Consider the following 16269-nt stretch of genomic DNA (forward strand, 5'->3'; position numbering starts at 1 on the left):
TATATAGGCAGTGGGCTTTTTCAAACAAATTTGGGAAAAATACTATGTTTGGGCTGCCTGTGACCGTCTTGAGTGTACTGCGTCTCTGCTGGGGGTAGTAGTCCTAATTATTACGCAGCTAAGTGTTACAGCAGGCTTGCGCAAAATTGTTTCCTGGCTCTGCGTTGCCCGTTACATCACCGCCGTCATCCCGTCCAGAGGGAAACAGTCAGCAGTAATTTTACATAGTATAGGGCCAGTACTGGTGAGGCAGGGACAGTGGGAAAGGTGAAAGAGATATACTGTCTATATAGGCAGTGGGCTTTTTCAAACACATTTGGGAAAAATACTATCTTTGGGCTGCCTGTGACCGTCTTCAGTGTACTGCGTGTCTGCTGGGAGTAATAGTTATAATTAATATGCAGCTAAGTGTTACAGCAGGCTTGCGCAAAATTGTTTCCTGGCTCTGCGTTGCCCGTTACATCACCGCCGTCATCCCATCCAGAGGGAAACAGTATACATACATACGCTGCCTACAGTATCTGCCTGCTGTCTCAGCTCAGCCTTTAAAAAAATAGAAGCAAAATACTTAACGCCTACTAGTGGCCTTTGGACACTTGACTGCTTCTGCACTGTGAATTCCACTAGCTCAGTCATACGCACCTACGTCTCACTACAGGCTTGTGCAAAATTCTTTCCTGGCTCTGCTGTGCGTTCCGTAAGCGAAGTCAGCCTCCAACCACAGGCCAATAAGCGGCACATTTAATTACAGCGTTCTGTTTCTGCACTACTGGTAATACACCATGCTGAGGGGTAGAGGTAGGCCTAGAGGACGTGGACGCGGGCGAGGACGCGGAGGCCCAAGTCAGGGTGTGGGCACAGGCCGAGCTCCTGATCCAGGTGTATCGCAGCCAACTGCTGCGGGATTAGGAGAGAGGCACGTTTCTGGCGTCCCCAGATTAATCTCACAATTAATGGGTCCACGCGGTAGACCTTTATTAGAAAATGAGTAGTGTGAGCAGGTCCTGTCGTGGATGGCAGAAAGTGCATCCAGCAATCTATCGACCACCCAGAGTTCTATGCCGTCCACTGCTGCAACTCTGAATCCTCTGGCTGCTGATCCTCCTTCCTCCCAGCCTCCTCACTCCATTACAATTACACATTCTGAGGAGCAGGCAGACTTCCAGGAACTGTTCTCGGGCCCCTGCCCAGAATGGGCAGCAATGGTTCCTCTCCCACCAGAGGAGTTAGTCCTGACCGATGCCCAACCTTTGGAAAGTTCCCGGGCTTCGGGGGATGAGGCTGGGGACTTCCGGCAACTGTCTCAAGAGCTTTCAGTAGGTGAGGAGGACGACGACGATGAGACACAGTTGTCTATCACTCAGGTAGTAGTAATTGCAGTAAGTCCGAGGGAGGAGCGCACAGAGGATTCAGAGGAAGAGCAGCAGGACGATGAGGTGACTGACCCCACCTGGTTTGCTAAGCCTACTGAGGACAGGTCTTCAGAGGGGGAGGCAAGTGCAGCAGCAGGGCAGGTTGGAAGAGGCAGTGCGGTGGCCAGGGGTAGAGGCAGGGCCAGACCAAATAATCCACCAACTGTTTCCCAAAGTGCCCCCTCGCGCCATGCCACCCTGCAGAGGCCGAGGTGCTCAAAGGTGGGGCAGTTTTTCACTGAGAGTGCAGACGACCGACGAACTGTGGTGTGCAAGGTTTGTCGCGCCAAGATCAGCCGTGGAGCCACCACCACCAGCCTCACCACCACCAGCATGCGCAGACATATGATGGCCAAGCACCCCACAAGGTGGGACGAAGGCCATTCACCGCCTCCGGTTTGCACCACTGCCTCTCCCCCTGTGCCCCAACCTGCCACTGAGATCCAACCCCCCTCTCAGGACACAGGCACTACCGTCTCCCGGCCTGCACCCACACTCTCACCTCCGCTGTCCTCGGCCCCATCCACCAATGTCTCTCAGCGCACCCTCCAGCCGTCGCTAGCGCAAGTGTTTGAGCGCAAGCGCAAGTACGTAGCCACGCACCCGCACGCTCAAGCGTTAAACGTGCACATAGCCAAATTGATCAGCCTGGAGATGCTGCCTTATAGGCTTGTGGAAACGGAGGCTTTCAAAAACATGATGGTGGCGGCGGCCACGTGCTACTCGGTTCCCAGTCGCCACTACTTTTCCCGATGTGCCGTCCCAGCCCTGCACGACCACGTCTCCCACAACATTGTATGCGCCCTCACCAACGTGGTTACTGCCAAGGTCCACTTAACAACGGACACGTGGACAAGCACAGGCGGGCAGGGCCACTATATCTCCCTGACGGTACATTGGGTAAATTTAGTGGAGGCTGGGACCGAGTCAGAGCCTGGGACCGCTCACGTCCTACCCACCCCCAGAATTGCGGGCCCCAAATCGGTGCTGGTATCTGCGGCAGTGTATACTTCCTCCACTAAACCACCCTCCTCCTCCTACGCAACTTCTGTCTCGCAATCAAGATGTGTCAGCAGCAGCACGTCGCCAGCAGTCGGTGTCGCGCGGCATGGAAGCACAGCTGTGGGCAAGCGTCAGCAGGCCGTGCTGAAACTACTCAGCTTAGGAGAGAAGAGGCACACGGCCCACGAACTGCTGCAGGGTCTGACAAAGCAGACCCACCGCTGGCTTGCGCCGCTGAGCCTCCAACCGGGCATGGTCGTGTGTGACAACGGCCGTAACCTGGTGGCGGCTCGGCAGCTCGGCAGCCTCACGCACGTGCCATGCCTGGCCCACGTCTTTAATTTGGTGGTTCAGCGCTTTCTGAAAAGCTACCCACGCTTGTCAGACGGACAAGACGGACGGACGCTGCCACCCTGCGCACCCTGCAACATCGGTTTAATCTGACAGTGCACCGACTGCTGTGCGACGTGCCCACACGGTGGAACTCTACGCTCCACATGTTGGCCAGGCTCTATGAGCAGCATAGAGCTATTGTGGAATACCAACTCCAACATGGGCGGTGTAGTGGGAGTCAGCCTCCTCAATTCTTTACAGAAGAGTGGGCCTGGTTGGCAGACATCTGCCAGGTCCTTGGAAACTTTGAGGAGTCTACCCAGATGGTGAGCGGCGATGCTGCAATCATTAGCGTCACCATTCCTCTGCTATGCCTCTTGAGAAGTTCCCTGCAAAGCATAAAGGCAGACGCTTTGCGCTCGGAAACGGAGGCGGGGGAAGACAGTATGTCGCTGGATACTCAGAGCACCCTCATGTCTATATCTCAGCGCGTTGAGGAGGAGGAGGAGGGGGAGGAGCATGAGGAGGGGGGGGGAGAGACAGCTTGGCCCACTGCTGAGGGTACCCATGCTGCTTGCCTGTCATCCTTTCAGTGTGTATGGCCTGAGGAGGAGGAGGAGGAGGAGGAGGATCCTGAAAGTGATCTTTCGAGTGAGGACAGCCATGTGTTGCGTACAGGTACCCTGGCACACATGGCTGACTTCATGTTAGGATGCCTTTCTCATGACCCTCGCGTTACACGCATTCTGGCCACTACGGATTACTGGGTGTACACACTGCTCGACCCACGGTATAAGGAGAACCTTTCCACTCTCATACCCGAAGAGGAAAGGGGTTCGAGAGTGATGCTATACCACAGGACCCTGGCGGACAAACTGATGGTAAAATTCCCATCCGACAGCGCTAGTGTCAGAAGGTGCAGTTCCGAGGGCCAGGTAGCAGGGGAGGCGCGGAGATCAGGCAGCATGTACAGCACAGGCAGGGGAACACTATCCAAGGCCTTTGACAGCTTTATGGCTCCCCAGCAAGACTGTGTCACCACTCCCCAGTCAAGGGATGGTGAGGGAGTACGTAGCCGATCGCACGACCGTCCTCCGTGACGCCTCTGCCCCCTACAACTACTGGGTGTCGAAGCTGGACAGGTGGCCTGAACTCGCGCTGTATGCCCTGGAGGTGCTTGCTTGTCCTGCGGCTAGCGTCTTGTCAGAGAGGGTGTTTAGTGCGGCTGGGGGAATCATCACGGATAAGCATACCCGCCTGTCAACCGACAGTGCCGACAGGCTTACAATCATAAAGATGAACAAAGCCTGGATTTCCCCAGAGTTCTCTTCTCCACCAGCGGACAACAGCGATACCTAAACAATACGTAGGCCACGGATGGAAGCATCGTTCTCTATCACCATCAAAAACGGGGACCTTTTAGCTTCATCAATATGTGTATAATATTCATCCTCCTCCTTCTGCTCCTCCTCCTGAAACATCACGTAATCACGCCGAACGGGCAATTTTTCTTAGGCCCACAAGGCTCAGTCATAACTTTTGTAAACAATGTTTATACGTTTCAATTCTCAATTCAATAAAGCGTTGAAACTTGCACCTGAACCAATTTTTATTTTAACTGGGCTGCCTACAGGCCTAGTTACAAATTAAGCCACATTAACCAAAGCGATTAATGGGTTTCACCTGCCCTCTTGGTTGGGCATGGGCAATTTTTCTGAAGTACATTTGTACTGTTGGTACACCAATTTTTTTGGGCCCTCGCCTACATTGTAATCCTAGTAATTTTTAGCCCACCTGCATTAAAGCTGACATTACCTCAGCTGTGCTGGGCACTGCAATGGAATATATTTATGTACCGCCGGTGGGTTCCAGGGAGCCACCCATGCTGTCGGTCCACACGGAGTTGTAACTCCATGTGTCCACTTCTAAAGAACCCCAGTCTGACTGGGACATGCAGTGTGGGCCGAAGCCCACCTGCATTACACCTGATGTTACCTCAGCTGTGATGGGCAATGCAATGGGATATATTTATGTACCGCCGGTGGCTTCCTGGGACCCACCCATGCTGTCGGTCCACACGGAGTTGTAACTCCATGTGTCCACTTCTAAAGAACCCCAGTCTGACTGGGGCATGCAGTGTGGGCCGAAGCCCACCTGCATTAAACCTGACGTTACCTCAGCTGTGATGGGCACTGCAATGGGATATATTTATGTACCGCCGGTGGCTTCCTGGGACCCACCCATGCTGTCGGTCCACACGGAGTTGTAACTCCATGTGTCCACTTCTAAAGAACCCCAGTCTGACTGGGGCATGCAGTGTGGGCCGAAGCCCACCTGCATTAAACCTGACGTTACCTCAGCTGTGATGGGCACTGCAATGGGATATATTTATGTACCGCCGGTGGGTTCCAGGGTGCCACCAATGCTGTGTGTCCACAGGGACTTCACATTAGGGATTTGTACCTGCCAGTGTCTATGTATTAAAAACCCCGGTCAGACTGGGGCATGCAGTGTGGGCCGAAGACCACCTGCATTTAATCGGACGTTACCTCAGCTGTGATGGGCAATGCAATGGGATATATTTATGTACCGCCCGTGGCTTCCTGGGACCCACCCATGCTGTCGGTCCACACGGAGTTGTAACTCCATGTGTCCACTTCTAAAGAACCCCAGTCTGACTGGGGCATGCAGTGTGGGCCAAAGCCCACCTGCATTAAACCTGACATTACCTCAGCTGTGATGGGCACTGCAATGGGATACATTTATGTACAGCCGGTGGGTTCCAGGGAGCCACCCATGCTGTGGGTGCAAACGGAATTCCCATTGCGGAGTTGTACCTGCCTGTGACTATTTATAAAAAACCCCGGTCTGACTGGGGCATGTAGACACCTTGCCAGAATGAATAGTGTGTGGCACATGGGTTCCCCATTGCTATGCCCACATTTGCAGCTCCTGATGGAGGTGGCACAGGATTGGATTTCTCATTGCTTCTGTACAGCATTATGGGCTATCCCCCTGCCCCTTTTAAAGAGGGTCGCTGCCTGGCCGTGCCATCCCTCTGCAGATTGTGCCTGCGGTTCCTCCTCATGGCAGACGCACTTATAAATAGACATGAGGGTGGTGTGGCTATGAGGCCAGCGTGTGGCATGAGGGCAGCTGAAGGCTGCGCAGGGACACTTTGGTGTGTGCTGTGGACACTGGGTCGTGTGGGGGGGTTGGGCAGCATGTAACCCAGGAGAAGTGGCAGCGGAGTGTCATGCAGGCAGTGATTGTGCTTTGTTGGAGGTAGTGTGGTGCTTAGCTAAGGTATGCCTTGCTAATGAGGGTTTTTCAGAAGTAAAAATTGTTGGGAGGGGTGGCCCACTCTTGCCACTATTGTGGCTTAATAGTGGGACCTGGGAACTTGAGATGCAGCCCAACATGTAGCCCCTCGCCTGCCCTATCCGTTGCTGTGTCGTTCCCATCACTTTCTTGAATTGTCCAGATTTTCACAAATGAAAACCTTAGCGAGCATCGGCGATATACAAAAATGCTCGAGTCGCCCATTGACTTCAATGGGGTACGTTACTCGAAACGAACCCTCGAGCATCGCAAAAATTTCGTCTCGAGTAACGAGCACCCGAGCATTTTGGTGCTCGCTCATCTCTATTCATTAACCATTATGTTGACAACTGTATTAGGACACCCAGCAATCCTGTGCTGTCATGCAAAGGGGATATGAAAATTGCATTCCACTGCATAAGATATAAAGGAGAGCATCACACAGGCATATCTCAGTACAGAAACCATCAGAATGCCATGAGATGTAGATTTAACAGACTTCTAATTGTATATGGTGGTGAAATGTCCCCTGAGTGATTCTAGTTGTATCACTCTGATTTTCACACAGCACTGCTGTACTAATCTTACAGCACCATAAAGGCCCATGAAACACAGATTGTTAAATAACACAAAACACTCATGGTGAATGAAGCCTTGCTCTTAATAAACTACAACTGTTCCAATATTTCCCATAAATCAATAGCTCAAGCAAAGATAAGCAGCTTTGTAATATATACTACAACCACCAGTCCGGTGCTGTCAGGCAAAGGGGATATGGAAATTGGACGTGTGAGCATTAGGTATAAAGAATAATATCACATAGGTATATACCAGTACAGAAACAATCAGAGTGTCAGGAGGTGTAGAGTTAACAGACTTTCAACAGGGTTTGGTGGTGGGATGTCACCTGAGCAAGCAATCAGCATGAGACATTGCAGCACTTATGGACCTTCCAAAGTCCACTGTTGGCAATGTTGTTTGGAAATGGAAAACATCTACTGTGTGCAATGCAACCACAATCGGGAAGACCTTGTAAACTGACAGTACATGGACAACAAAGCCTTTCACGAGCTGTGATGGCATCATGCATATTATCTGCTGAAGGACTCGCTTAGGGGTTCTCACAGGCATTTGGAACATTAATTAGCACCAGAACCATGCATAGAAAACTCAATGTGAAGGCCTAGCATGGACAAACAACTGCACACAAGTCCACCATCACTGTAGTGATCGCACAGAGGCACTTGTGATGGTGCTTGGAGCATTGTTGTTGGAATGTAAATGAGTAAAAGCAAGTGCTGTGGAGAGCTAAATCACAGTACACCATCTTCCAATTGGATGACTGCACTTGAGTGTGTCGGTTGCCTGGAGAGATGTTTCTATGTGACTGCATCATCCAAACAGTGGGGTTTGGAGGTAGTTTTGCTATTGCATGGGGGTGTTTTTGTTGGGAAGGACTAGGGTCATTGATTATAGAGAAGTCCATCCTCAACACCAATGGGTAAAGAGACATTCCGTATAATGTGACATTACCTAGCCTATAGCAATACTTTGGTACAGCTCTGTGCTTCTACCATCATGACTGAGCACTGTGTCATACAGCATGTAGTCTTGACAGTTGGTTTGAGGAGCAGAATGTCTGCAAACTTCATTGGCCAGCTAAAAGTCTGCATCTCAATTCCATCGAACATCTTTGGAATGAACTAGAACACTACATCCATGAACACCCGACATACCCATCATCCCCCGCATCACTAGAACCAAGCTATATACATAAATACAGTACTGCAACCAAGTTCATAACATAAATATAGAAGAATATATTCATGTTAGTGCTTGGTTCTGGTGCCTTAAGCTTGTTTCTAATACTGGATCTGTACTTCTAAGTTTTATATTGGGGGAGTAGGCCGAAAAGCTGGGAGATTTGCTCTGGTATCTCTTCTGTCCTCATTGCATGATCTAAATAGACTGCACATGTTTATAGCACTGAATGTGCATATACAACCAATAAATAACTAAATAGGTATGTATTCTAGTGTGGTAAACCAGTTTAGAATTCTATCTTGGTATGGGACACCCAATTTTTTATAATTCATAGGAAATTTGTTTATACAATATTAACTATTTACATTCAATATTATTATATACTGTATTCTGAATAATGCAACTAATTTACTTGGCAATAGAAGTAAGAATAATTTTCCAAGGGGCATGCGAGTGTGGCCATTTTTTCATATTCAGTTAATATTATTGTGAACAAAAGTAGAACTACAGTAAAAGTATAAGACAAATCATAAATTAAGGTTCAGAGGGAATTACAGAGAAAAACGAAGGTATATATGTCAAGGCATAAGCAAGTCAATACACAAAGAGAAAACAATCAATACAAGCTTTACTGTGTCTAGCTTGTCTGATAGAGACGAGGACAGAGAAGGAGAAAAAAGGAGAAGAAAATAGAAAAATGTAGGCCTATTTTTAAAAAGCGGTTGCCCTTAAATATTTTCACAGGCATCCACCATCCATCATGGGAACAATGAAGTTCAGAACGTTCTTGCATATGAAAGTGGTTTAATATGAAAATATATTTTTTTCAAGGCACAAAATCAATCCAATTTATATGGATAAAGAAAAACATTTGCAAACCCATTCTTTGACCAGCATTTGCAAACTTTTCTTTCTATGTACTCATTGATCTCATGCTTTACAATGAATAAGAAGTTAGAATCCTTTATTGTAACAGAGCAAACTCTGTGTTCAATGTTATTGTCAGCTATGCTTTAGCTTAAGTTCAGTTAAAGGGGTCTTCCATCTTCAAAAAGTTATTCCCTATCCTTGTATAGGCGATAACTAGCTGATTGGTGGGGGTTCAACCGCTAAAATCTTCACTGATCATGATAATGGGGCCTGATTGGTTCCCGAAAGATGGAAGAGCTAGTCAGGCAGTGGCGGAAGTACAAGTCAGCAGGTGCACTGCTCTCCATTCATTTCAAAGATTCCCAAGTCAAGCACTTACTCTGGCGGACCTGCCTCCATTCATTAAGCAATCTTTGCTCCTCTATGAAAGCACAAGAGCGATTATTGCTGCTGTAAAAGGGCCCTAAGATCAGTTAATTAACATTATGCTTGCAACTAAAAGATTTAAATTAATATTGACTCTGGTCAGTTCTTTCCTTTCTTTGCACAGTGCATAAGCTGCTTATGTTAATATTATGGATAGAGGGTTTAGTCATTATACTACAAGGAGACACATTGACCTTAGGTTCCACTTCTCCTGTTAGAGTTTGTTCACATCATTTTATAAGCTTTGCCTTAAGAATATATTTAGTTGCAAGATAAAGACTAAATGTGTTCTATGATTTACCAATAGGTTGCATGGGCAAAGGTTTCTATGGCTCAAATATATACCAAGAGAGTATTCTTGTAGCATACTATTAACAGGTTCACATCTGGATACTGTTCCAGGACAAGACTAAAAAGCGCTGTCAACCACATTATTTAATGCTGCAACAATGTATGCATTAAAAGCTTTTACAACCATTTTCTGTTGTTCCAGTGCATCTAAAATGGAAACTCGAAGCAACTTTAAAAATAGTCTATATGAAAAAAAATCATAACTTTTGTGTCTACAGCTCCTATGCAGATCTATGGTAACAAACAATGAACAAACTCTGTATAGTTTGATCCTACATTAAAAAAATGTGAACTACAAGCAGTCTGGGGAACAATAAAAGTCTTTTAGACTGAGAATGTATCTCTTTATTTCTAAGATGCTATACTTTAAGTCTCTTTTTATGAATTCATGGCACAGAAAATTGTACTGTCATGGTCTGTTGGCTGCGATGGAGTCGTGGCATGGTGGTCTCAATGCGTAGACAGACTGGCTGCACTGTTCCAGTCTGTCCGACAGGTTAATCTTTATGTTTTTTCGGGTTGTTATTTCTTAAGGTGTTATTTTTGTCTATTCCCTGTTCCCCCTGTCACTGATTTTGTTCTCTTGTTTTGTATGTGGATTTTACCCTGGTGTTTGTCCAATTGCATTGCCTCGGTCATTATTTAAGTTAGCTTATGGGTCTGGTTGTTGCTGATTATTTTCTCAGTCTGTGTGGAGAGAGGATGTGTTCGTGGTGGTGAGAGTTCTGCTGTAAAGCGAAGTGGTGCTTTTGTTTATTCATTAGTATTTTTCTTTTTTTAGTTGCTACAGTTAATAGCTGAGGCACGAGATATGGGGCTGCTTTTATCGAGGCAAAAACTTCACTCTCAGGGTGGATTCACACAAGCGTGTTTTTGCGCATACATAGGTGCGTACATGGGTGCGCACCTACTAATGAGCAAAAACACGCGTGTATGCAGCTGCGTGCATTGTTTTCAATGGAGCCGCGGCTGCTGCCGGCGGCCCCATTGAAAACAATACTCTGCCGGCACCCTGAATTGTTTTTCATGGAAGGGCTTTACATATAAGCCCTTCCCTGAAAAACTATCATTTTAATACTATTCCACATAAAACATTGGTATATAAAATGAAAATGCTGGGATTAGGGGAAAATACGTGTAAATGAGCTCACAACTGATTCAATGATAGAAAGCAAAGCATAGTTTTTAATTCTGCATCCCCAAATTGGGTAATAGTTATCTGTGGTATACCACTGGGGTCAGTATTGGACCTTCTTTTTAAAATATATATAGCTCTGTAAGTAAATCAACGCAAAGAAGTATATTATAATATTACACGGAGATTTGACAAAGCTGGAATTTTGGGCGGAGAAAGTGCAATAAAGTTGGATGTGGGTAAATGTAAGGTTATGCACTTAGGCCAAGGAAACAAAATGTAGAATGTAGAAATGTAGAATTTACAGTAGTAAATAGTAAAACACTGTGTAAAACTGCTACTGAAAAAGAAAAGGGAATATTGGTAGACAATAAACTCAACTTTAGAGATCAGTGTCAGGCAGCTGTTGGCAAGGCAAATGAAATTCTGGAATACTTCAAAATTGGCATATATGCCCATGACAAGAACGTAGCTTTGTCTCTATACGAATGACTAGTCATTAGAGATGAGCAAGCACCTAAATGCTCGGGTGCTCGTTGCTCGAGTCGAACTTTTCGTAATGCTCGAGAGCTCGTTTCGAGTAACGAACCCCATTCAAGTCAATGGGGGAATCGAGCATTTTTGTATGGGACCGATGCTCCGCATAGGTGATGATGACTTGTGAAACACCAGAAAACATCAGAAAGTCATGGAAACACCACAGAAACGGATAGCGGACGGCAGGGACAGCATGCATGGCTGCATCTGAGGCTCCCAGGTCCCACTATTAAGCCAAAATGGGGGCAAGAGCCTGGCGCTCACCCCCTAAAAATTAACTTCGGACAAACCGTCATTAGCAAGGCACATGCGCAGGCACATCTTAGCTAAGCACCACACTACCTGCAACCAAGGACAATCTGCGGGTGACACCGCTGCCTCTTCTCCTGGGTTACATGCTGGCATTGCTGCCAACCCCACGCACGACCCTGCATCCACAGCGCACACAAAATTTTCCCTGCGCAGCGCTCAGCTGCCCTCATGCCACACGCTTCATAGCCACACCACCCTCATGTCAATTTATAAGTGCGTCTGCGATGAGGAGGAACCAGAGACACACACTGCAGAGGGTTGGCAGGGCCATGCAGCGACCCTCCTTGAAAGTGTGGGCGATAGCCCACAATGCTGTTGAGAATTGATGATAAATTGAGGTACGATCATCATTCCAATTCCGTCTGTGACAAAATTGTCAGGAGCTGCAAACGTGGCCATAAAGCAGACTCAGGTGCCAGCACTTCTACACATCTCCACAATGCAGCAATACTCTGTGTGGGAATCACATGACCAGGCCCAGGGTCAGGCTCGGTCCCAGCCTCCCCCTTGTGTGACCCAAGGTGCCGCGAGTTACATAGCAATGGGAAATCCATGTGTCCCCACACAATTCATTCTGTGTAGGTGTCAGAAAGCTCAACACCGCAATGGGAAGCCTTCCTTGGGCTCACCTATGCTGTCGGTGCACAAAGATGGTATTACACAGGAAGAAATCAGAGTGCCCAAACATGGCAGAGTTTCACCCCGCCAAGGGCCTCGGCCCACATTTCTACCCTAGTCAGTCAGTGTATTTGTGCCAGCGTGAAAAAGACTTATTCAAGTCCAAACATTGTTGTTGTCTTTCGTTGGGAGGAATAAAAGCGCTTTAATTGCACCGAACTGCTGCCATCTTCACCATTTGTGGATATACTATAGTCCTGGTCTGCATGGGATCCAGACCTTGCTAGCTGGCTTTGCAGGACGCATGACCAAACCTACATGGGTGAACATTGTGCTGTGGACATTTACCTTACATTCTGTGTCGAAACTGTGTAGGCGGACCCCAGTAACATTTCTGTAGCAAGAGTATAGGCGGACCCCTGTAACATTTCAGTAGCAAGAGTATAAGCGAACCCCTCAAACCTTTCAGTAGCAACTGTATAGGCCGACCCCTGTAACATTTCTGTAGCAAGAGTATAGGCGGACCCCAGTAACATTTCTGTAGCAAGAGTATAGGCGAACCCCTCAAACATTTCTGTAGCAGGAGTATAGGCCGACCCCAGTAACATTTCTGTAGCAAGAGTATAGGCCGACCCCTGTAACATTTCTGTAGCACAAGTATAGGCGAACCCCTGTAACATTTCTGGAGCAAAAGTATAAGCAGACCCCAGTAAAATTTATGTAGCAAGAGTATAGGCGGACCCCAGTAACATTTCTGTAGCAAGAGTATAGGCGAACTCCTGTAACATTTCTGTAGCAAGAGTATAGGCGGAGCCCAGTAACATTTATGTAGCAAGAGTATAAGCGGACCCCAGTAACATTTCTGTAGCAAAAGTATAGGCGAAACTCTCAAACCTTTTAGTAGCAGCTGTATAGGCGGACCCCTGTAACATTTCTGTAGCAAGAGTATAGACGGACCCCAGTAACATTTCTGTAGCAAGAGTATAGGCAGACCCCAGTAACATTTCTGTAGCAAGAGTAAAGGCGGACCCCTCAAACCTTTCAATAGCAACTGTATAGGCGGACCCCTGTAACATTTCTGTAGCAAGAGTATAGGCGGACGCTTGTAACATTTCTGTAGCAAGAGTATAGGCAGACCACAGTAACATTTCAGTAGCAAGAGTATAGGCGGACCCCTCAAACCTTTCAATAGCAACTGTATAGGCGGACCCCTGTAACATTTCTGTTGCAAGAGTATAGGCGGACCCCAGTAACATTTATGTAGCAAGAATATAGGCAGACCCCAGTAACATTTCTGTAGCAAGAATATAGGTGGACCCCTGTAACATTTTAGTAGCAAAGGTATAGGTGAACCCCTGTAACATTTCTGTAGCAAGAGTATAGGCGGACCCCAGTAACATTTATGTAGCAAGAGTATGGGCAGACCCCAGTAACATTTCTGTAGCAAGAGTATAGGCGAACCCCTCAAACCTTTCAGTAGCATCTGTATAGGCGGACCCCTGTAACATTTCTGTAGCAAGAGTACAGGTAGTCCCCGACTTGCGAACAGGTTCCGTTCCGGGAGCCTGTTCGCAAGTCCGTTTTGTTCGCAAGTCGAACAAATGGTAGTATGGAGCGGGATCGCGGGTGGATCCCGCTCCATACAACGTCGGGTGCCGGCTGTTCTTACAGCGGGCACCCGGCGGCAGCAGTTCCGGCGAGCTGCGCCGCCTGTCCTAACTGTTAACACTTTAAATACCGCTCTGACAGCGGTATTTAAAGTGTTAACAGTTCTGACGAGCGGCGCGGCTCGTAGGAACTGCTGCCGCCGGGTGCCCGCTGTAAAAAAACAGCCGGCACCCGACGTTCAGGGGGCCCGTACAGCGTCCCATGATGAGATCGCGGGATGCTGTGTGGTTGCTAGGCAGCCGGGGACCTCCTGAAAGGCCCCAGGGCTGCCTATGCAGAGTGCCTATCAAGCGCACGGACTGATAGGCGCTCTGCATAGACAGCCCTAGTGCCCTTCAGGAGGTCCCCGGCTGCCCCGCAACCGCGATGTGACCGGACAGGCTTCTATCAGGCTTGATAGAAGCCTGTCCGGTCCCTGCACAGTATGATGTAATGCCATAGCATTACATCATACTGTGCAGGACAGATAGTTCGTATCTAGCGAAATTCGTAACTCGAATGTTCGCAAGTCGGGGACTATCTGTATAGGCGAACCCCTGAAACCTTTCAGTAGCATCTGTATAGGCGGACCCTTGTAACATTTCTGTAGCAAGAGTATAGGCCGACCCCAGTAATATTTCTTTAGCACGAGTATAGGCGTACCCCAGTAACATTTTTGTAGCAAGAGTATAGGCAGACACCTCAAACTTTTCAATAGCAACTGTATAGGCGGACCCCGGTAACATTTCTGTAGCAAGAGTATAGGCAGACCCCTGTAACATTTCTGTAGCAAGAGTATAGGTGAACCCCTGAAACATTGGTGTACCAATAGCATAGGTGAACACCTGTAAAAATTTGTTTACCAAGAGTATAGGCGAAGCCCGTAAAAATTAGTTTGCTAACAGTATTGGTAATGGCCTGAAAAATTGGTGTACCAAGAGTACAAGTGTACCCATAAAAAATTGCTGAACGCCGAGGGAAGGAGAAACCCATAAACATTTTTTAAAGAAACAGTTTGTTATTGCCTAATTTGTAACAGAGGCTGGAGGCAGCCCTCCGCAAAAATTGGTTTAAGTTTAACTTTTAAAACTTTTAAAAACTTTCAAACAGAGCCCTTTGGGTCGCATATAAATTGGCAGTTCAGCGCGATGACATGCTGTTTCAGGAGGAGGAGTAATAATATCCGAGAGGGATACACAAAGCTAATTCCCCCCTTTTTGGGGTGATAGAGGATGCATTTTTCTCCTGTTGCATCGAAAAGATTTTTTTGGATCCGCTGCTTTTCACCGGTGGTGAAGAGAAGTCTGGGGAAATCCAGCCTTTGTTCATCTTTATGAGTGTAAGCATGTCGGCGCTGGCATTGACATACACTTATCCGTGATGACACCCCCAGCAGCACTAAACACCCTCTCTGAGAAGACGCTAGCCCCACGTCTCCCCTGCTAGTTGGTCCTCTGAACTGCGTCTTCTACCGCTAGAGCTGTCAGTTGGGAACTTTAGCATCACTTTTTTCACCAGGGCCCTGGTGTATTGCATCACTCTCGTACCCCTTTCCTCTTTGGGAATGAGAGTGGAAAGGTTCTCCTTATACCATGGGTCGAGAAGGGTGTACACCCTGTAATCCGTGTTGGCAAGAATGCGTCTAATGCGTGGGTCATGAGAATGGCAGCTTAACATAAAGTCAGCCATGTGTGCCAGAGTCCCAGTACGCAACACATCGCTGTCCTCACTAGTAGGATGCTCCTCCTCCTCCAGCCCATATACGCTGAACAGATGACAGGCAAGCAGCATGGGTACCCTCTGCAGTGTGGCCAGCAGTCTTTTCCCCCTTCTCCTCCTCACCCTCCCCCTCCTCCTCCTTCTCCTCCAAAACCCGCTGGGATATAGACGGGAGGGTGGTCTGGGTATCAAGCGACATACTGTCATCCACGTCTCCTCTTCTAACCGCAAAGCGTCGGCTTTTATGCTTAGCAGGGAACTTCTCAGCAGACAAAGCAGCGGGATGGTAACGCTAATGATGGCCGCATCGCCGCTCACCATTTGGGTAGACTGCTCAAAGTTTCCGAGGAATTGGCAGATATCAGCCATCCATGCCCACTCCTCTGTAAAGAACTGTGGAGGCTGACTACCACTCCGCCACCCATGTTGCAGCTGGTATTCCACAATTGCTCTACGCTGCTCGCACAGCCTGGCCAACATGTGCAGCATAGAATTCCAGCGTGTGGGCACGTCGCACAGAAGTTGGTCATCTGGCAGCTGAAATGGACGTTGCAGTGTCCTCAGGGGGGCAGCATCCGTGGTGGACTTGCGGAAATGTGTGTACACGCGGTGCACCTTGCCGAGCAGGTCAGACAAGTGGGGGTAGTATTTCAGAAACCGCTGAACCACCAGATTAAAGACGTGCACCAGGCATGGTACGTGTGTGAGGCTGCCGTCGTATTTGTGCTTTCGCTCCAACGCTTGTTTTAGTGACAACTGAACGCTGCGCTGGGAGACATTGCTAGAGGCCGTGGAGGTGAGAGTGTGGGTGCAGGCCGGGAG

Source organism: Eleutherodactylus coqui, chromosome 5, assembly GCF_035609145.1.
Source record: "Eleutherodactylus coqui strain aEleCoq1 chromosome 5, aEleCoq1.hap1, whole genome shotgun sequence".
NCBI classification, from domain to species: Eukaryota; Metazoa; Chordata; class Amphibia; order Anura; family Eleutherodactylidae; genus Eleutherodactylus; species Eleutherodactylus coqui.